Source organism: Taudactylus pleione, unplaced genomic scaffold (assembly GCF_031769625.1).
Source record: "Taudactylus pleione unplaced genomic scaffold, aTauple2 ptg000792l, whole genome shotgun sequence".
NCBI classification, from domain to species: domain Eukaryota; kingdom Metazoa; phylum Chordata; class Amphibia; order Anura; family Myobatrachidae; genus Taudactylus; species Taudactylus pleione.
In genome coordinates this window covers 7,101,754-7,129,110 of record NW_028285194.1, presented here as the reverse complement: position 1 = coordinate 7,129,110, position 27,357 = coordinate 7,101,754, and positions in this window count along the sequence as shown.

Below are 27,357 nucleotides of genomic sequence, written 5' to 3'. Positions count from 1 at the left end.
GACTTCAATCGCAATGCCATACGCAACCTAACATAAGGATGTCCCCTTTACCTTACACACATCCATAATACTTAGCAAGCCTGCGAAACCATCAGTAACATCGAGTACCATCGCAGCCTCACGCACACTTGCACGAGGTCTGACCTTACACAGATATTGCTAACTTCATTGCATGCAGTGAAAGCCCAAGCTGCGTATGGCATCGCAATGGATAATTTATGCACGCCCTTGTAACGGAGTTCAAACATACTAGCACGCCTGCATTTCGCAAACCACCTCCCCGTCACCACCTCCAAACGGTGTTTCCTGTCAATCACTCTGCGATGGGTCTGTTTAGGCACTGCGATTGCAGTCCCAATCACAGTGGAGTCTTTGCGCATGCACAGAAAGCAACAATCGGATGATTGCATGCGTAATCGCAGTTGTAATCGGTAATAAATCAGGCCCAAAGTTTTTAGATGTCCATAAACTCCAGGGACAGTGTCAGAGATTGGTCCCTATTTTTTCAATACTGACCACTATACAATTTCAACCAGAGCCATAACTAGACTTTTTGGTGCCCTGTGCCAGAAAGAGCATTGGCGCCCCCCTTCATTTTTCAAAGGGACATAACGCACCCAAAAAAGAGGAATGGCCTCATGGGGAAGGGCCAGGGAAGAGATAGGAGAGGCCAGGAGATGCTGGGGATGAAATAAGAGGAAGCTACAAGTGAGAATGATAATAAACAGAAAATTGACAGGCCCAAACAGCGCCCCCTGACCTGCAGTGCCCTGTGCCATGGCACCGGCTGCACTACCCTAGTTACGGCCCTGAGTGCAACAGCTCTCATTGTGTGGACTGGATGCAGTAAGTTTGCACTATATATATTGTAACTTTTCTATGTTACTACTTAGTTATATAGCCAAGATCAGTAAATACTTTATATCAGGTTGGAGATTTTAGAACACACAATTCATCCATGTGGAATGTATGCACCTGATCATGTAGAAGAAAGTGCCTGGAAATTATTGTAATATCTTGGCCACTATGTTATTGAAATTCTTTCCTTCAATTTATCACAACTTTAAACATGTTAGCAGGGTCCCACCTGTGGTAACTTTAACAGCCATTTGTACTTCTATATATCACTAACTAAAGTGATTATAAATAGTAAAGTCATCTGTTCATTTCATCCCGTCTGATTCCAGGCTCTCAGTCCAGCACTCACTACACTATAACTCCACAGAGATTAACAGTATATCTCAGAAATTCCAGAACCCCACCCAGAACAGATGAAGGCAAAACTGAGTGATGCTTGGATGGGAAATTTCATTTCATTCACTGGCCTCAGTATAATAGGAGTACGTCAGCTGTTAAAATTGTGTTTAGTTTGTCTGGAGTCTTCCTTCAGTTTCACTTTATTCTGCTCTAGCTATACTCTATATTACACCCTATCCAATAAAAGGAGCTACTTCACCATACTTATCGACAGTGGTCGAAGTGGGAATTTTATAGTGGGGGTATGGAAAATCTAAGGTTGCACTTATGTGCGCACCGAATGCCCACATGCACCGGAAAAGGGTGCGTGTCCTTACGACGCACTCTTTTTCAGTAGTATAGTGTACCACACCGTAGTACCCGTTATACACATTATGCCACACAATAGAAGTGCCCCCTATGTAATGCCCACAGTAGTAGTGCCCTTTATGCAATGCCCACAGTAGTTGTGCCCTTATACAATGCCCACAGTTGTGCCCTTATACAATGCCCCCTATGCAGTGCCCACAGTAGTAGTGCTCTTTATACAATGCCCACAGTAGTAGTGCTCCTTATAGTAGTGACCCCTATACATTGCCCCACAGTAGTAGTGCCCTTACACAATGTACACAGTAGTAGTGCCCCTATGCAGCGCCCCTGGTAGTAGTGCCCCCTATACAATGCACACAGTAATAGTGCTCTCTATACAATGCCCATAGTAGTAGTGCCACTATACATTGCCCACAATACTAATAGTGCCCACTATAAATTGCGAACAGTAGTAGTGCCCCTTGTAATAGTGCCCCTATACATTGCCCACAGTAGTAGTGCCCCTTGCAGTAGTGCCCCCTATTCATTGCCCACAAGAGTAACAGTGCCCCCAATACATTGGCCACAATAATAGTGCCCCTTGTATTAGTGCCCACAGTATATAGTAGTAGTGCCCCTTGCAGTAGTACCCAGAGTAATAGTGCCCATATTAGTGCCCCTTGTAGTAGTGACCCTTTGTAGTAGTGCCCATAGTACTGGTAGTGCCCACAGTAAAAGTAGTGCCCCTTGTAGGAGCGCCCACAGTAGCAGTAGTGCCCCTTGAAGTAGTGCCCATAGTAGTAGCAGGAGTGCCCCTTGAAGTAGTGCCCATAGTAGTAGTAGTGACCCTTGGAGTAGTGCCAATAGTAGTAGTTCCCCTTGAAGTAGAGCCCCCTTACACATAAACACACAGACAAACACACATAAAAACATACTTACGTGAAGCCCCTCTCCGGTGCTTGCCGCCGTCCGCTAGCTCCTTGCTCTGCACTTTGGGAGAGGGAGAGACGTCATGATGTCTCTCCCCATCACGCACTGCAGGAGCCGGGAGGCGGAGCTCAGGAGTGAGCTCCGTCCTCCGGCTGCAGGGAAGGAGTCGCTGGGCACCTGCTGGTAACACAAGCCAAGCAGGTGCCCGGCATATGAAGAAGGCTACATCAACGCCTTATCCATATGCCTCTCGGCGGTGGGCGGGTCAGTGCTGGAAGTGCCGGTATACCATACCGTTATATACCGGCTCACTTCGAGCACTGCTTACCGACATCTGGCCAGGGGGCTGCCAGGTCGGTGCAACAGGGCAGGTGGGGGTGGTTTAGGCAGGCGGAGCGGGGGCGTGCTGACATGATCGCATCATCGCGGCCCCATCCCCACTTTATAATGTCGATATTACCGACATTATAAAGCAGGGGGCGGGGCTACGATGATGCAATTCAGCGCAATTTGCGTCATCGCGTCCCTGGACCGCCCCCTTTTGCAGTGATTGCGGGGGGGTCACGGGGGGCCATCCGACATTCCGGGGGATTTACATACTCTTGCAGGGTGCCGGGAGCGGCACCTGAGAGTCCCGGGAGAGTAGGCACACATAGCACACATTGAGGCCTAACAGTCATGAACAAATTGGTTTTGTTCTGTTTTGAGCAAAGTTGCTGCTTGTAAATATGATCATATAATGAATATTTCCCTAATGGGCAATACCGATGCTGCCCAGCAACACTGGTGGAGGCATCGGTATTGGGCAAAGTCGGAGCGAGGGCGGCACAACAATGGAAATTCTCTTGAAATATTTGATAAATGATTTCATGGCAGATTGAAAGGGTATGATGTCGAGTGTGATTTAGTATAACCTCACCCCCTTCTGCACCCTGACTGGTATTGTGGTCATGGTGTGAGCCGGGGGGGGGGACGACGACAGAGTTTCCACGCAACTGGAACCCCCCCCTGCATTTGCTACTCTCCTGCTATTATAGCAGGAGATGCGGCACCTATAGAAATGCCTCAGTGACAGGGACGTGCTTTCAGCCCACATCAAAGCACGCCCCTGTCACTGAAACAGATGTGATTGGGCACTGAGCATCAGATGACAGTGACTGTATCCGGCTGTCACTGTCAGTGCTGTACTGATACTCTGTGGGGGAGTGTCTGCAGAGCAGGCATGGGAGCGGACAACAATAGCGGCGGCGATAATGGTAGGGGGCATTGGTGAGGTGAGGGCGGCAGTAACGGGCAATACCGATGTTGCCCGGCAACACAGGTGGAGGCATTGAGCAAAGTCGGGGCGAGGGTGGCAGTAGCGGGGCATTGGTGATGGCAGGCATCGGCGGTAGCGGGCAGTGGCATTGCGGGTAATGAGGCATTGGTGATAGCAGGCATCGGCGGCAGGGGCATCTGCGGCTGCAGCAGTGGTCATTGGCGGTGGCGGCGGACTTGGTTTATATTGTGGCTGCAGACCTGGATCCTGGAGGATTCAGTGCCTCTCAGCCATTACCTATTTCAAAAAATGGCGCCGCAGAGCCATTTTTGAAAACCAAGACGGCAGCCACGAGCCAATCATGGCTGGCATCGTCAACGCCCCACCCCCCGGGCTGGCTTATAGAAGCCAGCGCGAGGCAGCGGCTGGCAGTCCGCCGGCGGGGAAGGAGCATGCAAGAGCTCCTGAAGATAGAAGACGTCGGAGGTCCTGGAGAGGCGGCGGCCATGTAAAAGAGCTTAAAGGCCGCCGCCCCCCAGGTGACGATGCTGTATAAAAAACTTTTATCAAACAATCAAGTCTCTTGTATTTTTTTTTATATATCTTTACAGGCGGACTACAGGTGCCAGTGGGCCCTTAATGTCCAGGCATATAGGCACTTGTGGTTCTCCAAGTGCCGGCATACTGGGGCAGGCTTTCTGGGACCTTTAGGCCGCCTTTAAAGAACAATATTATTATACCATGAAACCTGCATCCACCGCATCCACCGCCACCAGGGGTGCGGGGCATATTGCTCGGAAGGTGGGAACCCAATTTTAATCTTTTTGGGATCCCCACTTTCTGAGCAATTCCAGCACTGGGCTGACTAGCTTGGGGGTGGTTAATATGATGGCAGGGGGACCCCACACTGAGTGTTCCCCCTGCTTTGGCTGGTTCAGCCTGGTGCTGGTTACTGTCAAATAAGGGGAACCCTACGCTGTTTTTTTATTGTTTTTTTTCTATATATACAGGGAGGGAGGTTAATCAGCCAGTGCCTCCCCAGCTATTGACCACACCGCACATCATTGTTCTCTTGCACCCCACCCCAAGTGCTTAATATGCAGTGAGTGAGGGAGAGAGGCAGAGGGTGACAGGGAGAGGATGAAAAGGAGAGGCAGTGGGTGGCAGGAAGAGACTGCAGGTGACATGGAGAGGCAGAGGGTGACAAGGAGAGGGTGACAAAGAGAGGCACTGCGTGATGAGGAGAGGCTGAGGGTGATGGGGAGAGGCTGTTGGTAATGGGGAGAGGCTGTGGTTGATAGGACGAGGCAGTGGGTGACAGGTTGAGGGTGATGGCGAGATGGTGACGGGGAGAGGCATTGGGTGACCATGAGAAGAATAGGATAACAGGGAGATGCAGCAGGTAACAATGAGAGGCACAGGACGGGGAGATGGTGACAGGGAGAGGGTGACGGGGAGAGGCAGTGGGTGACAGGGAGAGGCAGAGGATGAAGGAGGAGGTTGCGGATGAAAGGCAGTGGGTGATGGGCAGAGGGTGATGACAGTGGGTGACACAGAGAAGCAGAGGGTTAAATGGAGATGGAGACAAAGGATAACAGGGACTGGGTGTCAGGGAGAGGCACAGGGTTATGAGGAGTGGGTGATGGGCAGTGGGTGACAGCGAGAGGGTGACAGGGAGAGGCAGTGGGTGTCAGGGAGAGGCAGAGGGTGATGAGGAGTGGGTGATGGGCAGTGGGTGACAGCGAGAGGGTGACAGGGAGAGGCAGTGGGTGACAGCGAGAGGGTGACAGGGAGAGGCAGTGGGTGACAGGGAGAGGCAAAGGGTGATGAGGAGTGGGTGATGGGGAGAAAGTGTGGGTAATGGGGAGAGGCAGAGGGTGACAGGGAGAGGCAGAGGGTGACAGGAAGAGGCAGAGGGTAACAGGAAAAGAGGTAGAGGGTGTTAGGGAGAGGCAGAGGGTGATGGGAAAAAGACAAAGGGTTATGGGGAGAAGCAGAGGGTGATGAGGAGAGGCAGAGGGTGACAGGGACAGGCTGTGGATAGAGAGAGGGTGACTTAATATAATGCTGCCTGCTGTGGGCCCCTTCAGTGCAGCTGGCCCTGATGCAATAATATGTTAAAAGAGGACAACGTACAACGTGACTTAGAATGTTGATAAAGCTTTTCAGCATAACTGGCAGTGTTTGACCAGTGCAGTTGAAAAAGGGCGCCACCCCATAGAGGCGCAGTCCTTCCAACTGTTTGTCGGGCGCTGTCCCGCTCTTCCACCTGCGGGCCGAAGTGTGCCGTGGGTGGTAGGGAGGTTGGGGACACGCACCGCCGCAGCTCTGCTTTGCTAAGCAGGGAGCAGCAGTACCGGTGAAGCTGAAAGGATGCCACATGCATGCGCGCTGAGTCCATTCAGTGCAGGGTGACGACTAGGGCTGCCCAGCTGCTGACAGAGTGCTATGCTCGCCCTTAGCATGATATAAAATGGGAGACATGCCATAAGGGCACACCCTTTTTGGCCACGCTGCGGGGCTGAGGGTGCCAAACAATAATGGCACAGTGCGCTACTCCACCTGGAGCCGGCCCTGATAATTGGATATGTTGTATAACAAAAATCAACACTCATATGTTTGAAATATTGAGCAAAGTTTTGCTTGTAAGCTGATTTGGAGAAGGCAACTTCTGCTTTCTATTTTGATCCTTGTGGTTTGTGCAATCACACAACTGGTTTACATGGTCATGTGAAGATTACCAGTACTGTACATTTACAAATGAAATACACTGATTACACTGCACTTCTCGTAAATGACTCTCGTTGTGTTATTCTGTCTGTGACACTGCTGCATATGTGCCAGTTTATTAATAAATGATATTAATAAAACTTAGTTCATTGCTGTCAAAGTTTTTCATGATCTTGCAGCACACCCATATTTTAACTGGGATATAATAATAATAATAATAATAATAATAATAATTTTATCTATATAGCGCTTTTCTCCTAAAGGACTCAAAGTGCTTTACATTTGCCTTTACCTGGAGCAAAGGACAGGTACAGTTGTGTATCATCTGCATAGCAGTGGTAGCCCAGATTATTTCACCCAATGGTAGCATGTATACTGCAAAAAGCATGGGAGATAGTATAGAATCCTGTGGGACATCTCATGGAAGTGGCACTGGTGATGAAGAGTTTACTCCAGAAGAAACTCTCTGTGGCCTGACGGTCAGAACTGATTTGAACTAGCTAAGGACTGTGCCATCCAGTCCACAGAAATTTTTCAGGCGCTCAATTAGAATCCCGCGGTCCACAGTATCAAATGCTGCTGAGAGATTCAGAAGGATTAAGATTGAACAATCACCTCTGTCTCTTGCCATCAGAAGATCATTTAGCACACAAACCAGAGCTGTTTCAGTGCTATGTCTTCTCCTTAATCCTGACTATAATGGATCATAAATATCATGGGTAGACAGGTGGGTTTCCAGTTGCATTGCCACCACTTTCTCAATGACCTTTCCTAGAAAAGGAAGGTTTGATACTGGTCTATAGTTGGTCATGCAGTCGGGGTCTAAATTAGGTTTTTTAAGACGTGGTCTAACAATTGCTTCCTTTAGTGGTTCTGGAAAAATGCCTGTTTGCAAAGAGCATTGAACTATTTTTGCAATTACAGGGCCAATCATGTCCATACACCCTATGAGAAACTTGGTTGAGACAGGCTGCAAATCACAGGTGGTAGGTTGCAACATTCTGATAATTTTGGAAATGTATTTTACATCCATTATGTCAGAGCTGTTCCAGGGAGACAGGTGGCTTACCTTTGCAGGCTTGGTAGTTTGGCAATCCTTTGATGGCATTGTGGGAATTCCAGCCCGGATGGAGGATACTTTATCTGCAAAGAATTTTGCAAACTCATTGCATTTTGACTGGGAGAGGGTTTCATCAAGCTGCAGGCATGCTGGTTTGCAAAGCATCTTCACTGTACGGAAAAGCTGAGTTGGCCTATTGTTTGCTGCCTTGATCTCATTTGAAAGGAACCGCCGCCGATATTCCGACACTTACATCCCGACATGGTACTAAAGATAGGCGTCAAAATCCCGACACCTATCATTAGCCCCACTACGGAATCCCGACACCCGGCATACCGAACAAAGGTATGCCGGGTGTCTTAGCGTCTATCCATGGGGGGGGGGGCAGGTTTAGGTTTAGGGACCCCTGGGGGGACTTAGGGTTAGGCACACCCAGGGAGGTTTATGGTTAGGGTAGGAGAAGGGGGGCTGGGTTAGGCACTACTAGGGGGGGTTAGGGTTAGGCACCCCCTGAGGAGGGTTAAGTTTAGGGTGTGGGGAGAGGGGTTAGGGTTAGGCACTAACTGGAGGAGGTTGGGGTTAGGCACTAGGGGGGAGGTTAGGGTTATGGACCCCTAAGGGAGGGTTAGGGTTAGGGGGGGAGAGGGGAGGGTTTAGGTTACTTACCTTCAGTTGTTGGGATTTCGACCTGCCGGGCTTCCGCTGTCGCTATATGATTTGGCGGCTAAACAGCCACCGGCATTACATACCGATTCCAGTTTAACTGCCGACATGTGAGTCTCATTCCATTTTGGGGATTAAGAAAATCCCTGTCGCAGTTTAGGTCATAATTAGGACAACTGTGTCTGCATAAAGGCCAGGGATGGGATGTAGTTCCCATACCTGGGAACTACACACGTGAGAGGTCTTGTTACCTTACTTATTGAACCACCATCATACAGTATATATTGTTGTGGAACAAACAGGGGGTTCTAAGTCGGGATTGTATACAGGAATGTTTGTATCTAAGAACATTAAAAGGTATCATTGACCAGGGCCGTAACTAGGGTGGTGCGACCAGTGCCATGGCACAGGGCACCGCAGGGCAGGAGGCGCTGTTTGGGCCTGTCAATTTTCCTGTTTATTATCATTCTCACTTGTAGCTTCCACTTCTTTTATCCCCAGCATCTCCTGGCTGCCCCTAACTCTTCCCTGGCCCTTCCCCATGAGGCCATGGCCCTTTTACAGGTGCACTATCTTAAGTCCCTATTTACAAAATGTGGGGTGGGGGGGCGCCAATGCTCTCTCTGACACAGGGCACCAAAAAGTGTAGTTACGGCTCTGTCATTGACTAATAGCTAGATGAAGATTCAACTAGTCATTACATTTGCAGAATAAGCAGATGAAAGCAGATGCCGATATTGACTCTCTCATTGTTGTTTCACAATGTACCCTTCACATCAGCTTCTAACCACAGACTGTACCACAGTAAATCACAATCAACCATTTACTTGTTTACTTTCAAAATTTAGAACTTTTAAGCAAGCACCTGGCATAAAGCCATGAAGAACCTTGTGATAATGATGTACTGAACTGATGTATATTTACTTATATGATATCAAAATGATGATGTGATTGTTCTAAGTCATTGCGAGTATAACAACTTCTGAATGTCATGTTGAATGCAGCATTTCTGTTTTGAGATGCTTCATATAATATGTACATGTATGTAATCCAGATATCTTTTAATAAATAACTTGCTTTGCACTGAAATATCAGAGTGGCCATTTTCATGTAAGAAGGTGAGAAGGATTTCCATATCAGTTGGTATTGTCATATCCAAACTTCAGTGGGCAACTGATAAAGATATTTGGATGTGGCCCAACTCGGGGGTCTCTCTTAGAGAGAACACAAGGTAGTGTTTATTTACTTGCCTTTGAGACTCTCAATGGAGGGGATGTGTGATTGATTCTGTTGTTTGCTGTAGTTACCGGTATCACCGAAGCGCATATATTTGGAAGAATATATAATTTATTACATTTTCTGTTTCATTTGCTACTGTGGTTTGTTATTTCTTTCACTTGGGTTGTTGCCCAGAAAATGGCAGCCTGGTGATGGAAAAATTAGGAAATTAAATGATAGTTTTAAAGCAAGAGAATGATAGAGAAAGACAGTCTTTTAACATTTAGATAATAATACAAAAAAAGGTGAATGAGTTTTAAAGGTGGCATTTGGTATCAAAACAGCTGCACATGACTGAGTCTTAGTGAATCTTGAGTGTCCTGGTGTTGAAGATGGTTGCTGGTCATATCATTGATTCTATTTTTTGATGTGAGGGTACGGGATCCCGGTTCTGCCCCGGTTCTGTTCTGATAGCAGATCACAGTAGGGATTCTTCATCGAGTACCAAAGTTTTGAACGCTCAGTTGAGGCCCGGTTCTAGGTGAGTCTGTACAAGATCAGTAGAGTGGGGGATGTCATGCATGTCCAATCCCAGTTATGAGTCTGCAATGGGGGACGAGGGATTCTTTATATAGCGGAATGAGTCTTGGTAAATAGCAATTGTTTCGAAAAGAGGAAGTAAAATTTGTATCTGAGAAAGAAATTGTTGTAGTTCAAAAGATTAAAGGGACAGTTTTCTAATCCAGTGTTCCATTATAGAACGTTGTCGTAATCGTGCAATCGCTCAGTAAAATCGCCCAGTGTGTACGCACCGTTCATTCATCCACAGTAATAAATCTTCACACCAGATGTGGTGCCAGAAAAGTTGTTTCATGTCTTCAGCGGCATCTGAAGGCATCTCCACAGGGCCGGAAATTAGCCCTCATAGTTGGTTTGTAATTGCTGGATTTTAAATTTTTGGCAAGAGGTTGAACGGTGGGGTAGAAACTTCTGCACCTTGTCTGCTTGAAGATGTCCAGCGAGTATTGTCTATCGAAAGCACAGTATAGAGACAGTGGGGTGTCTGAGAAAGTGGAGAGAGCCTCAGAAATTTCCAGGGACTGGACATTTCACTTACAGACCGTGCTGGGCTATGCAATCTAGAGAATAATAGAGAAAATATTGACCTCGCATCTGCCTTTGAAATCTTAGAGACTCCCACTTCCGGAATGCCGAGTTCTGGCTATCATGCTGTCCCAAGTGAATGTTCCCTCTTCCTTTGTTGTATGTTACCCTTGATCCTCCTTAGAAGATCCTGGAATTGCGAATGTGATTTGTGTAGTAGTGGAGTGTTCATTTAAAATGGAAGCATGTGATGTAATTTCATGTCATACTGAGCAACAAACTGTGACAGTAGAAGAAATCTCTGCAAAAGGAAAAATCTAATGAAGCTTGTATATTTGTATGTATAGATTAATGCCTATTTATGGGTCATGAGCCGCTATAATCCTGTTTGACAAAATAGCAGCCCCTCAGGTAAAGACATGCAGAGCCCCACAGACATAGTTTCAGCCCAGAACAATGTGATATCCAGCCTCATCAATTGGGTACAGCCGCTGCCGAACTGAAATCATCTGATGAAAGGTGTTGTCATTAGTTGACACCAATTATGTACAAGCCACCTTACACTGATGCAAACAAGACAGGAGGGAAGAGATCCTGCCACCTTCACCTTCAGAGTGGGCTATAAAAGTCTCCCAGTCCACTTTATATGTCCACTCTTGCTGTCATGGCAAACATACATGCAGAAGGTGCTAGGAGACAGAGAAAGACAAATGATAACCAGGAACAATCTTAAACCCCTTGAGAAATCTGACTGTGTCTCCTCTTTCTGGAAATCCAGAAAATAAACCATCAGAGTGGACTGTCCATGTACCTTGAACACCAGTAGAGTTACAAGCAATGACTCAAGAATGTCCTTCATACAAAACAGATCCACAGGGCTGTGTAACCTAATTGAATAAGATGTATGTGATACACAAGCCAGTATACACAGACCACCTGCTGCAAAAGCAGTCTTTAGTAGAGCAGATGCTGCAACTTTAATTACCTTAGGTTGGTGTCCAAGGCAAGGATAGTAACAAGCCTGGAGATTAATTCCAAATGGGAACTATGATGTAGAGCAGTATAAGAACTGTTTCCACCCAAATCTGACTGGCCAAAATTACTGACTGTAAGGCAATCCCTTATAAATGATTATCACTAACGATTCACTCAGATGGCCACTCAGCATAGTGGAGACAGAACCCCATTCAGATAAAAATAGAAGGAACTGAATATCCTTTCCTAGTTAACACAGATCAATCAGGTTTGTCTCCACTACCCCTTTTTCAGCAAACACATGACTGCCATCGGAAAACTGGGCAGAAAACGTAAGGAAATGGGAATTAAACTGTACTAATGGAGATTTCTTGCAGGTACTCGAAGAAAATGAGAAGAGAACAATAGATTTACTAAGTCTATCAGCTGTACTTCTTGCACATATGCAGTAAGTTCTCATTCCGTCCAAATTCCCATAATACCCTTTACAGCCAGAATCAGAACAAGGCGCATTTACCTTTCTTCAAGACCTCTTGCAGAAGAGCGTTGTCATTAATAGTTCACCCTTCACTGCCTTTAATTTTTACTTAGCATTTTTTTGGTTCTCAATTCCCATTATGCAGTCAGCGGCTGTTTGCCACTTTATATCCAGTGGGCAACAATATACTTGGACCCGATGGCCCATGGGTGTTTTTCAATAGCCCCAGTGTTTTCAATCAAACCTTCCAGAACAATTTGACTCATATCATACCCTCCACCCAACTCCACACTCATTTATCATGTACTGTATATGACGTTTTATTCTGTTCATCATCCAAGGAAGCATCCATACATGACACACAAGCACTGCAAGTCTTTCAAGCATATAATAAACATAAAGTGCCCAGGGACAAAAAGCAAATTAGCACTAGCAAAGTCTCCTACCTGGGACACTGTCTCATATTGGGTTTATGGCACTTAACTTCAAAGGGTAAGCAAGCAGTACTCAACACCACTTCATGCATTAACAGCAGACACTATTCCAGATCCTCTGGTGCTCATAGTTGAGACTAATGAAAGTTTTTCAGAATCTCAAACACATAGTTTTGTTATGAATGTTGCACCAGGTGTACTCACACAAAGACTGTAGCCGCAGCAGCACTTCTGGTATAGTACTACTACTAACTTGCCAACAGACAAGACACATTACAGCTTCACGTCTGATAAAATGGGAACTAGCACTCATGCATTTAATGTGACAGTCACAGATGGGGGAAATAGCGTGGCATGAAGCTACTAGATAGCTTGCTCTTTCTTTTAACTAAATAATCTGTAACTTTGTTTTTACTCTGTAACTCTGTGTTTTGCAAGGAAGTAGAGGAGCACTCACTGAAGCATGCAAGCTGGCCAAATGCAAAATTGGAAACATTAAAGCTCTTTTCATACACAACGGTTTTGTCCGGACAGAAAAAAACATCAGGATTTTTCTCCTGTGGACCAGTCCCTTTCATACACAACGGTTTTGTGCCGTGTGTAATGTTATTGCCATGTGTTTCAATGTCTTTTACATTTTTGAAACTGAAACCGTGGACGGCAGCCATCCTAGTCAGTGGTTAACCCTGCGAACGTGCCATGTTCGTGACGTGTACGTGCAGTGTGGGAGCCCTAATTTACTTGTAGCTTTTTTTTGCCGGACGGACAAAACCATTGTGTGTGAACTAGCCCAGACACTGATTACTCATGATCACTGAGACAGGCTGTGATAAATCTGATGAATGTGATAACCTGTACACAAAAAGTAGAAAAAGAAGTCCCATACGAGTGCACAGCTGTCTCGCAATATTCGTAGTCAAAACGTAACTTTTATTATTCTAAATAATATCCGCTCAAGTAGTATTGAAACACAGCAAAATAAAAGACAGAAATATTAAAGTGTGAAACATATAAAATGAAAAGTGATTAATACACAATAATGCCCGGTCATATATGCCTTATAATCATAGATGTCTAAATGGATGGAGAACTGTTTAGGATAATATTTATTTATATAGCAATCTCTTTATTATTCCACTCCTTATCAGTACCTCAAATTCAAGATTAGTAATAGTATCTTAAGTCATATATTAATTCAATCCCTGTTTGTGATAAAAAGTGAATAGCTACATATGTACCTCTGTATTTATTATCCTTATTCAATGTCTATAATGATCTCGCAGATACATCAGTTATTATTCCAAAAGGACTTTTACTTTGGCTTTAATTAGCAGCATGTCAGTAGAAGAAGCCCTATAAACAATTATATATTTAATTATCCCACACGTGTTTGCTCACCAGTCTCTAAAACGGTGTATATAATAATTATGAATCACATTTATCCCACAACAATTTCAGAAAGCTAGTTATTCCTTGTTCTTACACCAAATTAATGCTGGTGGACATTGTGTTTATAGCCTGATAATATTGTTACGCTTATAGTGGATTATAATTAATAGTAGCTATTTATTAAGCGCTGGCACAGCCTATTCCCAGCACTCCGCTCATATGGGGCTGTCAGCGTAACTCACACGACTGGTATTCAGTTCTCCTCTCTATTGCTAGCACAGCCTCTTACATCACCGTATACATACGGGCCTGTTAGCATAGCTAATAGCGGCGAGCGGTAGATTCTTCCTGCACTTACTCTGCAGCGCTGTGCAGTGTCCTGCTCACTCTAACACAGCCGCAGCTTATCACAAACACATACACGTTTTAGGTACAGTCACATATTAAAAAAACTGCATATTTGACTGGCACTTTTAAACGCCTGATGCACGTTTCACCTGTGCTTTTTCAAAAGGGCAGAACCGAGTGTCATCCCAGAAAAGCCTTAACTACCTGTGTCCTCCTATCAGAAAGATACGCTGGTTTGATTGACATCTCAAACCAGCAATTAGGGAGACACAATACAAACTCCTATAATTTCTGGATACCTAGGGGTAAATTTACTAAGCTGAGAGTTTGGGAGAGTTTGCAAACTCTGGAGAGTTTGGGCATTTTTTCCCACTCTCAAATTTACTAATGTCAAACTTGGGAGAGAGATCTTCTTTGCTATGGGAAAGTACTGGAGAGTTAGCAAACTCTCTTCAATTCACCATCGGCAAAACTCGAGAATATTTCACTGGTGAAGATAGGATTCTGGAATTTACCAAGCAGAGTTTTTAAACTCTCATGAGATGGGAAAACTCTCCTGTAAAAACTCGTGAAAAAAATACACCTGCCTGTGATCTGAGAGTATGGCAGAAACATACAAAGATCGCTATGATCCATGTATGTTTTTGCCTGTAAATATATAAAATAAATTTAAATATCTGAAAAAATTACATAGGGTCCCCCCCCCAAAAGCCTAACCAGCCCCAGGCTTGTCAGCCTGTCCTGGTTTCTAAAATTATGGGGAACAAAATGTGTAGGGTTCCACCGTAATTTAGAAACCAACACCAGGTTGCAGGGCCAGTACTGGTTTTAAATATAGGGGAAAAAATTGCGTAGGGTCACCCCTATATTTAAAACCAGCACCAGACCCAAAACGGCAGGGCTGTAATGCTACAGCCCGGAGACCCTTTCACTGGGGCTCTGGGGCCAAAGCATTATCAGTCCAAGCCGGTCAGGCCAAGCCGGGGATCTCAGGGAAGGTGGGAACCCCCCAAAGAAGGGATCCCCCTTAACCCCAGGCTTGGTCTGAAGCCTGGGGCTCTTCCCCGCACCCCTGGAGTGTTAGGTACAGGGTAATAAAGTGGGGAAATTTAAGTAAACTATTGTATTTTACTGTGGGTCTACAGGTGCCAGCATGCTGTCCTTTGGCAAGTGTGGAACTACAAGTGCCAGCAGACGGGCGGCATCTGTACCCCCACTGTAAAATAAATAGTTAAATAAAGACAAAACACACACACCGTGCCAAGTATAACTTTATTATACACACCTACCCATTCACACATACTTACCTATACCAAATTTCATACTCACCTATATCCTGGCGCTGGTTTCCGCAGCATCCACAGGACTTGGCAAAACAAAAAAACAACTTACCTGACCAGACAGACCCAGGAACTGTGTGTTGCCACACATACAGATCCCTCGTGAATGCCAGCTGACAGGACTGCACGGGCTTTGCAGTCCCGCCAGCCAATCAGTGGCCGCTAACTGTAGAGCAGCCGCTGATTATCTCCGGCTACTGACAGTTCCCACGTGGGAACTGTCAGCAGCCGGAGCCAATCAGCGGCCACTCTACAGTTAGCGCGGCCGCTGATTGGCTGGCAGGACTGCAAAGCCCGTGCAGTCCCGTCAGCTGGCATTCGCGAGGGATCTGTATGTGTGGCAACACACATACAGATTCTGTGTCCGTCTGGTAAGTTGTTTTTTTGTTTTGCCAAGTCCCGGGGATGCCGCGGAGACCAGTGCCAGGGTATAGGTGAGTATGAAATCTTATTTGCAGGGCCAGTCATTACGGATTCTACTGGAGAAGGGGACAGAAACATCTGGTATAGCTAAGTATGTGTGAATGGGTAGGTGTATGTAATAAAGTTATACTTGGCACGGTGTGTGTGTTTTGTCTTTCTTTAACTATTTATTTTACAGTGGGGGTACAGGTGCCGTCCGTCTGCTGGCACTTGTAGTTCCACAAGTGCCAAAGGGCAGCATGCTGGCACCTGTAGTCCCACTGTAAAATATAATAGTTTACTTATATTTCCCCACTTTATTACTCCCATACCCAATGCTCCAGGGGTGTGGGGTAGAGCCCCGAGCTTCAGACCAAGCCTGTGGTTAAGGGAGAGGGGGGACCCCTTTTTTGGGGGGTCCCCACCTCCCCTGAGATCCCTGGCTTGGCCTGACCGGCTTGGGCTGATAATGCTTTGGACTAGAAGCCCCAGTGAAAGGGACTCCGGGCTGTGGCATTACAGCCCGGCCATTTTAGGTCTGGTGCTGGTTCTAAATATAGGGGGGACCCTACGCATTTTTTCCCCCCTATATTTAAAACCCGGACTGGCCCTGCAGCCTGGTGTTGGTTTCTAAATTACAGGGGAACCCTACACATTTTGTTCCCCGTAGTTTTAGAAACCAGGACAGGCTGGCAAGCCTGGGGCTGGTTAAGCTTTAGGGAAGGGGCCCTATGTCATTTTTGTTTTTACACTTTTAACCTGTTTTTTACAGGTACAACACAAGCAGCTTACACATATCTCACCGATATGTGCAGGCTGCTTGCTCAGGAGAGTTTTGCAAACAGTCCTGCAAACCCTGCTACTCGGGGGAGAAATCTCCTGCAAAACCTGCTACTCGGCAGAGAAATCTCGTTCTGCTTCACCATCAGCCATCTCACTCTCAGTTAAACTCCCTTCTTTGTAAATTTGCGAGTCTCAGGAGCTTCAAATCACCCGATTTTAGGTGAAGCTAATCGAGTTGAAAAAAAAGCAAACTCTCCCAGACTCGATTCTTAGTAAATTTACCCCCTTGTATCTTTTAACAGGGAATTCAACATGGTTAATCTATATAGATAGTTAAATCTTAGACTCTTTCTCATAGCTATAGAGGATATTATCAAGTTATAGAGATCTTGTACTTACAATATTATGCCTATAAGTATCACTCAGTAGATAGCCATTATTCACATAAGTTAAATAGTATATTAATATAAATCAAGGTTATATAAAATGGATAAGTATATATCTCAAATCTAGAGTATAAAGAAATATAATACAGATTCCTGCATATTCCGGATATTCCATGTCCTTTATTAAGGATTATCCCAGGACATATACATATAGTTATTCTATGTTAATGATATTCAATTCTTTATAAATATTTTAAGAAGTTAAAATAGGATATTATCAGGTTACATATATATTTTTATATTTTCCTTTTATGTTAAATGAGACGCAGATTATACTCAGGTTTATATATATTTTATATTATTCTGATCTCTTAGAAATTAATAGTATAGTGTTATAACTTATTATGTGATTTATGTGAATATAAATATAATATCAGTGTTTAAGCTCAATTGCTAATTAAAGCCGAAGTAAAAGTCCTTTTGGAATAATACAACTATAGGCAGTAACTGATGTACTGTGTCTGCATGATCATTATAGACATTGAATAAGGATAATAAATACAGAGGTACATATGTAACTATTCACTTTTTATCACAAGCAGAGATTGAATTAATATATGACTTAAGATACTATTACTAATCTTGAATTTGAGGTACTGATAAGGAGTGAAATAATAAAGAGATTGCTCCATAAATAGATATTATCCTAAACAGTCCTCCATCCATTTAAACATCTATGATTATAAGGCATATATGACCGGGCATTATTGTGTATTAATCACTTTTCATTCTATATGTTTCACACTTTAATATTTCTGTCTTTTATTTTGCTGTGTTTCAATACCACTTCAGTGGATATTATTTAGAATAATAAAAGTTATGTTTTGACTACGAATATTGCGAGACAGCTGTGCGCTCGTATGGGACTACTTTTTCTACTTTTTGTGTACTGTTGATAACCATTACGTCCTGGAGTTGCACCCCTACTATAAATATTAGATGATAGTATATATCAGTAATTTGTCATTAGTAGGGTGAGGTCTAATTAAAATATACCTTTGTTGCGACCCCATTTTCCCTCTCTCCCCTATTCCTTTGTATATTTGAATGTGATAACCTGTTGCTCTAAAGCTTGTTACCATTCCTGATGAATGTGCACTAATATCTATGCAATCAGTGCGTTCTTCACAGGAAGTCTCACGATGGCAAAAGGATGTCTGTGATGCAGACATCCAAGGGCTTTGGGGTAGTTATCTTATGAGTTTAACACATGTACTGTATAAATAATGTGCATGATTAAATAGATTATGCTCATTAGCTTGGCCCAGGATTTTCTCTCTTTGCTACAAAGTACTGTGCTAATTTCACCACGTGTTTAAAAGTTAATTTGGGCACGTTTGCTTAAACCTACAGAAGAGCCTTTTGAGACAGATCCTGCAGAATGACCTTATCCAACTCTCTAAGGTAAGAATTCCTAAGTATGTAGTGGTGTCTGTCAACATCTTTAGTGTTTCACAAGAAAATAGTATAGGAATCTGTGGGTTTGGGATTCCCCAGGTAATATCATCTGACCAAGGTACCCACTTTACATGAGGGGTGTTTAAGAAAATTTATGAGGGTTGTTCAAAAAGTAATGCCTAAATGCTCACAACTCAAATTTTATTATAGATACAGATTTGAAAATTTGCAGTAGAATACTTTGAAGTCTTATACCCCTTTCAGACATACGACATGGGAAATTTCCTGCTCAGACCCAGGAATTTCCCCTGTGTAACATCCCGGGTATTTGGTGGAGACCCCCCTTTCACAATACATAGTCTACCCGGGAAATTCCCGTGTAGACCACTTTCAGACACAAGCCGGGTATTTCTGTTTTATACACACTGGATGTATGATAATGCCAAGTGTTGTAGGTGCTTATAGAAAGCGAGATGACTGAGACTGCAGTGTGACCGACATTTATCCCACGCTGCTGCCGTAGCTTCCCAACCTCTCACTATCTTCTCTGACACGTCAGCGCCACAGCCTAATCCGGACATGTTCCCCAAGATGTGCTAGGGGAGAGCGGGGGACTAGCCAGTTCTGTAATGGGTCCCCGGGCTGCAGTGACAGGGGAGGCCCACTCTTGGAGCCAGGTTGATGGCGCTGCGCTAGAGCCGAGCTTGGTGACCTCGTGAAACCCCCGCCCCAGTGACCCGGAGCCACCTCTTCTAGCATCCTGCCCCTCGCATTGCCCCTCACAATAGGGGCAGTAGTGGTGGTCCAGCGGGAGTGTGGACGGGTGGTGAGCGGCAGCGCTGAGCGTCCTATAGGACGTCTGCGCTGCCAACTCAGAGCAGCAGCGCTGAGCGTCCTATAGGATGCTCTGCGCTGTCGGCTCAAAGCAGCAGCGCTGAGCGTCCTATAGGACGCTCTGCGCTGCTAACTCCATGTAAAAGCTGCTTGGTGCTGCCCGGGAGTAGTAAATTCCCGGGTAGCACCATTCAGACAGAGGCAGGGTAATTTCCTGGGACTTAAGTCCCGGGAAAAACCCTGGTCGATTGCAGGGGCGGCTACCCGGGAACGTGTTCCCGGGTAGGTACCTTTCAGACAGACTTGGCTTCCCGGGAATTTGGTTGAGGCAGGCCAAATTCCCGGGAATCTCGAGATGTCTGAAAGGGGTATTAGTAACAGAATGACTACTCAAAAAATTCACCATCTGCCCTCAGACATTTTCTCCACCTCTCAACCCAAGCTGTGAATCCACTTTGGAAAAATTCCAGTGGTTGGTGTTTGACCCAGGAACGTATGGCGTTTTTAACAACCTCTATGTCTTCAAAATGTTGAGCAAGGAGACAGTATGTGAGAGGGCCAAACAGGTGAAAGTCAGAAGGGGCCAAATCAGGAGTGTATGGTGGGTGTGGCATTATTGCCCACCCCAATTTCACAATGGTCACAGATGTTGCCATCGAAGTTTGAGGTCTGGCATTGTCGTGGTGTAAGATGACATTTGACAGTCAAATTGTTGACCTTTTTTGCAGATGGCTTCTTTCAGCTTCTTAAGTGTAATAATGTATCGATCACTGTTGATTGATTGATTTTGTTCCAAGTAATCGATGAGAATAACACCTCCGCAATCCCAGAAGAATGTGGCCATGACTTTGTTTACGGATCGCTGTGATTTAAACTTTTTTGGCCTAGGTGAACTCAGGTGTTTCCATTGCTTTGATTGGGCCTTTGTTTCTGGGTTATAAAGGAATACCCAGGTCTCATCTCCTGTAATGACATTTTCCAAAAACGTCTCGGGGTTGGCTTCAAAGTTGGTCAAAAGGTCATTGCACACTTCCACCCTCTGGACCTTATGATCCCTGGTTAACTGCTTTGGAACCCATTTAGCACACACTTTATGATATCCCAAATCATTGATTAGGGTTTTTACAGTGCCATGGCTACATTCCAGTTCATCACTGATATCTCTGATGGTCACACAATGGTCTTCCTTAATCATGGCATCGACTTTGTGTCAGTTCTCTGCTGTCACTGCAGTTGAAGGTCTGCCACCACGAGGTTTGTCGCACACAGATGATTCTCCCAATTGAAAACGCTTCATCCACCTTCTGACATTGCTAAAGTCAATTGTACGCTCACCATACACTTTTTTCAGTTTTCTGTGGATTTATGTAGCACTGCAGCCTTCTTTTTCCAGAAATTCAATGACGGCTCTTTGTTTCATCTTGGCTTCCATGGTATTTCTTGGACTACCTAAACAAAACTACATATATAGTTAGCAGACATATTAAAGTACAAACTGACAAAGTTTCAAATAAATGTTGCGTATTATTTATGTTATGAGCATTTAGGTATAACTTTTTGGACAACCCTCGTATAAGATAGTAGGAGTAGAGCAGCAGCATGGAGGGTTGAGAGACTTAAACATCACAATCAAAAATAAGCTGTCAAATGTTTTCTGAGAGACTGATATACAGTAACCTGATCCTTTACCTATTGTGCTGTTTGCTGTCAGAACTAACATGCCTAAAAAAAATCTGTTTGGAAAAATCCCCAAATCTTATGATGGGCCTAAAGGCAGCCTTGGCCATGGTAATTTATGTGACTGTGCACTTTCAAAATTACTAAATATTTGAAAGACTTGCAAGCATCTGCTATATAGGTGCACATCCGGAAATTGTCTGCCATCTGATATTCCATTCAAGCAGGAGATATCGTTATGATAAGAAGTTTCTGATGGTCTGACTCCCTGAGAGATCCGTGGACGCAGCAGCCAATGAGAGTCTGTCTGACTCTAATTGGCTGGCTGCTATAACAAACACACAGCCGCCGCTGGCGACTGTGTGTGTTTGTTACTATGAGGGCAGACCGTGGTCTGCCCTACATTTGAAGTGCCAGGGGACTAGCAGGGCTAGTTCAAGCCTCTGGGGTAGTCCACCCATTGGCTGCTGGTGGCACTGCCGGACGGCGCCCCCCTTTGGCTGGCTCCCCTGGCGAGTGGCATCCTGCCCAATCGGTAGATACGCCCCAGCTTACATGCAATTATTCTGAACCAGTGGCGTAATTAGGGGGGGTCGAGTTGGGTGCATGCCCTGGGCGCGGTGGGGCCGGTGGCGCAGGGGGGCGCCTCCGGCCATGGTCTGGCCCGCCCTAGTTAGCCACCAGTGTAGCGCCGACTGCAGTGAGTGCGGTCAGCGCTACACATTTACACAGGACCGGCACTAGGCTTCCAGCACCGGTCCTGTGCTGCACAGCTGAGCCCGTTCCCTCCCCCTGAGCGCTTGCCCAATAGCGCTAGGAGGCGGGCTCAGGCTGTGCATAACACACGCATCGCCGCCAGCGCTGGCGGCGATGCGTGTGTTAAACAGCAACAAATGTGAGCCAGATAGACTCTCATTGACTGCCGCAGCACCCACTGCAAGAGCCGGGCTTCCGTCCGGCTCCTTTAGTGGGTAATGGGACAGACGTCATGACATCATGACGTCTCTCCCATAACGCTGAGCGCGCCAGCCCGGGAGGACTGGCGGGCGGCGGGAGCAGTGTCGCGGTCCGGAGCAGCAGCGTGGATTCAGGTAAGTATATTTTTATATATATATTATTTAAACCTATCTGCACTACTGGGGGCACAACGGGGGAGGGGGGTGGCTACTACTGGGGGGACCTCTACTGGGGGTGGGGGCACAATGGGGGAGGGGTGGCTACTACTGGGGGCACCATTATTGGGAGGACCTCTACTGGGGAGGCTACTACTGGGGGCACTTAATCGGGAGGGGGAACCTCTACTGGGGACTACTACTTGGGGGGGGGGACTACCACTGGGGGCATTATAAAAGGGGCCTACTATTAGAGGCACTGCACTGGGGGACCACTACTGGGGGCAATAATAGGAAGGGCCACTACAGGGGGCATTGGATAGGGGGGATCACTACTGGGTGCCTGCATAAGGGGACCACTACTGGGAAAACTGCATGGGGGGGACTACAGCTGGGGGCACTATATAAAGGGCACTGCATAGGGGGGGGGACTACTACTGGGGGCACTATATAAAGGGCACTGCATAAGGGGATACCGCTACTGGGCGCACTGCATTGTGGGGACTGCTACTGGGGGCACTGCATAAGGGGGAACACTACATGGGGCACTGTATTTGGGGGGGCCACTACTGGGGGTACTGAGTAAGGGGAACTAATTGGGGGCTGTATAAGGGGGACCACTACTGGGGATACTGTATAAGGGGCACTACTATGGACCTGCATAAGAGGGACCACAACTGCATACTGGGGGTACTATATAAGGGGTACTACTGGGGTTAAGGTGCATATGGATAGGAATGTTCAGCGTGAAAATAAAGAGATGTGTCATGTTGACACGCCCCATTTTTAAGTGACCACGCCAGTTTTTTTGCCGCGCACCGAAGGTGCGCGCACATCGGGGGGGGGGGCTCCCTTTTCAAATTTGCCCTGGGCTCCAAATACCCTAGTTATGCCACTGTTCTGACCAAACTGACCACAAACAGCTGAGTATGGGCCTCATTGACTGCTAATATATCTCAATTTCTGATCAGATCTGTAGTAGTGGAGAAAGCCAAATCAGGTTACAGTCATCATCCAACTAAACAACTGTACTTGGGCCTTATGATCTGTCTGAAAAAGCACCGTCTTCTAGATCTTATTTTCCACAATTTAAAAAAAACTCAAGCAAGATACACGCAAATAAATTAGAATTCTCCGTGGCACAATAAATGTGTGATAATTCTAATTTGAGATATACAAGATTTAATATTGCTAATGTAAAAATTGGGTTATATACAGTCAGGTGCATAAATATTGGGACATTGACAGAATTTTCATATTTTTGCCTCTATTCACCACCACAATGGCTTTGAAATGAAACAAACAAGATGTGCTTTAACTGCAGACTTTCAGATTTAATTTGAGGGTAATTACATCCAAATCAGGTGAACGGTGTAGGAATTACAACGGTTTCTATATGTGCCTCCCACTTTTTAAGGGGCCAAATGTAATGGGACAAACTAAACAATCCTAAATCTAACTTTCACTTTTTAATACTTTGTTGCAAATCCTTTGCAGGCAATTAGAGCCTGAAGTCTGGAATGCATAGACATCACCAGACGCTAGGTTTCATCCCTGGTCATGCTCTGCCAGGCCTCTACTGCAAATGTCTTCAGTTCCTGCTTGTTCTTGGGGCATTTTCCCTTCAGTTTTGTCTTCATCAAGTGAAATGCATGCTCAATCCCCCTCAGTCAGGGGATTGACTTGGCCATTGCATAACATTCCACTTTTTAGCCTTAAAAAACTATTTGGCTGCTCTTGCAGTATGCTTTTGGTCATTGTCCATCTGCACTGTGAAGCGCCCTCCAATGAGTTCTGAAGCATTTGACTGAATATGAGCATATAATATTGCCCGAAACACTTCAGAATTCATTCTGCTGCTTTTGTCAGCAGTCACATCATCAATAAATACAAGGGAACCAGTTCCATTGGCAGCCATACATGCCCACGCCATGACACTACCACCACCATGCTTCACTGATGATGTTGTATGTTTTGGATCATGAGCAGTTCCTTTCCTTCTCCATGCTCTTCTCTTCCCATCACTCTGGTACAAGTTGATCTTTGTCTCATCTGTCCATAGGATGTTGTTCCAGAACTGTAATGGCTTTTTTAGATGTTGTTTGGCAAACTCTAATCTGGTCTTCCTGTTTTTGAGGCTCACCAATGGTTTACATCTTGTGGTAAACCCTCTATATTCACTCTTGTGAAGTCTTCTCTTGATTGTTGACTTTGACACATATACACCTACCTCCTGGAGAGTGTTCTTTATTTGGCCAACTGTTGTGAAGGGGTTTTTCTTCACCAGGGAAATAATTCTTCTGTCATCCACCACAGTTGTTTTCCGTGATCTTCCGGGTCTTTTGGTGTTGCTGAGGTCTCCGGTGCGTTCTTTCTTTTTAAGAATGTTCCAAACAGGCTTGCTTCACTGATAGTGACAGCTCTTTGGATCTCATATTGAGAGTCGACAGCAACTGATTCCAAATGCAAATGTCACACCTAGAATCAACTCCAGACCTTTTACCTGATTAATTCCTAATGAAATAACGAGGGAATAGCCCACACCTGTCCATGAAATAGCTTTTGAGTTGATAGTCCCATTACTTTTGGCCCCTTAAAAAGTGGGAGGCACATATAGAAACCGTTGTAATTCCTACACCGTTCACCTGATTTGGATGTAATTACCCTCAAATGAAATCTGAAAGTCTGCAGTTAAAGCACATCTTGTTTGTTTAATTTCAAAGCCATTGTGGTGGTGAATAGAGGCCAAAATATGAAAATCCTGTCAATGTTCCAATATTTATGCACCTGACTGTATATATAAACAGCTGCAGGCCACAATAAACAGGATATAGGCCCTCATTCAGAGCCGTACGCTCTGAGCAGAGCGCACGCTCTGAATGAGGGCAGGGCTCCATTTTCATGGAGCGTCCTCCTGGACGCTCGTATAGCTGTGGGTCACCACCCACAGGCTATACGAGCGTGCATTTTGATGGCCACGATGGTCGTGACCATCGCGACCATCGAAATTGCGAGCCGGAGCCTGCGGTTGAGGTTTTCAACCGCAAGCTCCGGAGTGATTTTGGCTCTATCAGAGCCAAAATCACTCCCACTGACATCACTAGTGATGTCAGTGGGCCGGCTTCTGACGAGAGGCGTTCCCGTGGGAACGCCCCCGTCAGGGAGGCACGCCCCCGGCACGCCCACCAAAGGGGGCGTGCTGTCAATCAACATTGACAGCACGCCCCCTTTGATCGGACACAACGAGCGAAGGAAAGTCCTTCGCTCGTCGTGTCTGGCGCATGCGCACGACGGAGATCCCTCCGTCGTGCGCATGCTCAGTGCAGACCATCGACCCACTTGCGAGCGGACAGCCGCTCGCGAGTGGGTCTGAATCAGGCCCATAGTCATTAACAAATCAATAGATGTTATTCAGCACTATGAACTCACAAATCTATACAAAGACATTTATGAGATGCTGTGATTCCCTACAGTACGATTATCTCTATGTTAACTATTGATCTCTTGTAATTGCTAATTACATTTGTTTTTGTTGTTTATACTGTGTATATACATACAGTATGTCTATGTCTGGACAGTGTTATTTGTAAACATTAAAATGCAGGTTTACAAAGTGGAGGTGTTAGCCATAACAACCAATTAGATTCTGGTCATTATTTATCTGGTGCATTCTAGAATTTGGTTGGTTGATACGAGCAATAACCCTGCTTTTGTAAATCCACACTTTAGTAAGTTTACCCCCATATTGCATTTACCATGTACTATATAATTACATTCAAGTCCATTTATAAAATAAAAGTACTAATTAAGTTGAATTAAATACTAAAATACAGTATACTATGTTCCCCTTTTAAAACAAACCAATGGGATTTGCTTTTGTGCCTCGGACCCTATGCATTTGTCAAATTAAAATGCAAATGCATCACAATTGCCATAATAATATGTTAATGTATAAGTTCATTATTTAATAACAGCTTTTTATATAGCATTTACTTATTAGTGTTTATTTATTACAGATAATATTTAGACAGTCACACCAGTCCTGGGGCCTGATTCAGACCCGGTCGCAAGCGCTGAGCGCTCGCAACCGGGTCGATGATGGCCCAGAGCGCATGCGCACAATGGAGCTGGCATGCGCGAGACCCGGATAGCGACGGGCAATCTGTCGCTCCGGGTCTCGCACCAAAGGGGGCGTGCTGTCGATGTTGAGTGACAGCATGCCCCCTTTGGTGGGCGGGCCGGGGGGTGGCTGCCCAGACGGAGGCGTTACCATGAGAACGCCTACCGTCTGGGGGTGGCCCCACTGACATCACAAGTGATGTCAGTGGGAGAGCTTTCGGCTCTGGTAGAGCCGAAAGCTCTCTGGAGCTTGCGGCCACGAGATCCTACCACAAGGGTCTCGTCGCAAGCCAGATGGTCGAGATGGTCTTGACCATCGCGATCATTATGGCCGCTCGCATTAGCTGTGGATATACGCTAACCCAATGGTTAGCGCTCAGCCCCAATGTCTGGGATCTGCGCTTGCACAGGATCCATTCTGCACATGTGCAGAACAGGTCCTGCGATCTCCCAAACCTCTGCCTGATTGTGCGGCTACGGTAATACAGTCCATCTCTGAATCAGGCCCAGTGTTAACAACTGCGCCTGATGTTCTGTGCTTATTTTACTAATAGTTAAGAAGAGATGTACTCTGGACCATTTTTGCTGGATTTGGATTTGGCTCTGATTCGTCGTCTGGTTTTGGATTTGGATTTGCCAAACCACCGTGACTGGTTTTGAGTACACCTGTGCACCTGCTAGGTAATCTGGAAAACGTGAACTGTGTGGGGTCCTGAGGACCGAGTTTGTGAACCACTGCTTTAGAGGAAGGCATTTGGTTGTTTAATAAATTGCTTTAATTGATCTAACGGTCAATATAGGTATTCTATACCATGTACTTGTAAAACTACTGAGTGTATCAGTGAACTAAAGTACAAACCTAGTAAGTATGTTAACTTATGAACATAAGAATATACCTAGGGTATCATGAGCCTAGAGCAAGGGTTCCCAACCACGGTCCTCAAGGCACACTAATAGTCCAGGTTTTAAGGATAGCCATATTTGAGCATAGGTGACTGAATTAGTTCCTCAGTTACTTTGATTTAACCATCTGTGCTCAAGCATGGGTATCACTAAAACCAGGACTGTTGGTGTGTCTTAAGGACCGAGGTTGGGATTCACTGGCCTAGAATAT